Source organism: Gastrolobium bilobum, unplaced genomic scaffold (assembly GCF_033153095.1).
Source record: "Gastrolobium bilobum isolate Gb01-03AN ecotype WA unplaced genomic scaffold, APGP_CSIRO_Gbil_v1 utg714, whole genome shotgun sequence".
NCBI lineage: Eukaryota > Viridiplantae > Streptophyta > Magnoliopsida > Fabales > Fabaceae > Gastrolobium > Gastrolobium bilobum.
This window is the reverse complement of record NW_026899261.1, coordinates 377,185-379,023: the sequence shown is the minus strand read 5'-3', so window position 1 is coordinate 379,023 and position 1,839 is coordinate 377,185.

The following is a 1,839-nucleotide window of genomic DNA, read 5'->3' as shown; positions in this document are numbered from 1 at the left end:
AAGTAGTGGGATATTAATGATGAACTCTTTTCTCACCTTTAAATTTAAATTTTGAATTTGAATACTTTTTCACCTACCAATACAAAAAGTAATGGGATATTATTACTTTTCCACTTATCCATGCAAAAAATAGTGGATCATTAATACAGTTGTCTTCCACCACATAAAATTGAATTATTTTCCCACCCATGAATTTAAAAATTCGAATTTTGAAAGTAGCCAAAAGAAGAAATATTTTAAAATTTGTCAAGTGTGAACACAAACATGAGAAGAAAGGACAGATTGACACGTCAGCAAAGTTTCCAAAGTTTGGATGAAGATTTTATATATTAAGATGTGTATATATATACTTTGATGTTAGTTCAAATTAAATTAAATTTTATAATAATGAATAAATTTTCATGAGATCATTTCTTGTTTACAAAATTGTGGCTAAGATCATTTTAAAATTCACTGTTTACAAGCAGCACATTGCGGCTAAGGTCACCCTGTCAACATTTGAGTGGAGATTAATCCCACACTTGAATGGTACAAAAATACTTCATGAGAAATTCAAAGTATTATTGCTGATCATATCATTCTAATGTAATTTTACACTGATTTAACATTATTTTGCAATTTACGAAAATAAAAAATAATTTATGTGCAATATATTTGGCTAAAAGAAAGTATCTTGCTTAGAAATTGCTTATAATTCAAACATATGGAAAATCTGTCAAAGATTTGGCCTACGTTAATAGAAAACCTTGCCTGGAACATTGGTGATGTTAAGAAGACTAATTTTTGGATAGATATTTGGCAATTAATTGTACTTTTAAATATTTACCATTGGACAATTTACAGATCTAAAATGTAATCTTCTCAAACCCTTTTTTATGGAGCAGTACCTTATTTCCGTGCCACCCTCCTTTCTTCTTTATGGAGCAGGATCTGAAAATTTGGTTGAAGAAAAACTTGAAGTTCAGAGATGGCAGATTAAAAGATTCAAGAGATTTGTTTTTTACCTTTTGCTGGCTTATATGGAAATGGCGCAACAAAGATATTCATGAAAGAGATTTTAAAAGACCGGATAATGAAGTTAATGAGATCCAAAAGTTTGTAGATAACATCAATCTAGCTACTCGTATAGGCACTGGCGGATCCAGAAAATTAACAAAGAGTGGGCACTAAGTTTAAGTACATATAGATTTAGGTCTGGTCTAGAATGTGACTTGCGAGCAGCTGCCTACTGTATGGGTCTGGTTTAGATCTAGATATGGATAGATTGCGACTCAACTGGATCGATGATGGAGAAAGAAACAAATGTTCCATCTTCCAATAATGGAGATTACGGTTTGAGATGAGATGAATCAGTATCTAGATGCAAATGATGGGTCTGGAATAGAGCTCTCTGATGTTAGGTTTCAATAATGAAGGTGGAGGAGAAAAAAATCACAAAAAAATAAAATAGAAGGAGGAAAATTAAAGGGGTAGGATATCGTAACTACCAACTAGGGTTATTACCAATCAATTTTATCGTTAGATCGATTATATTGATCCAACGGTTATATTTATTTTTATTTTTGTATGGTTATGATCCCCATATTTAATGTAAAAATATTAAATATGGGAAATCATAACCATACAAATATGAAAATAAATATAACTGTTGGATCAACATAATTGATCTAACTGATTAGTAGTAACCCTAATTGGTTGTTATAATATCCTACCCCGAAATTGAATTGGAAAAACTTGAATTTTAAGAGAAGGATATTTTTGTATTTTTACATCAAATTTTAAGGGTGGACACTTGCCCCCCTTCTCTTGTACGTGGATCTGCCTCTGCGTATAAGACCT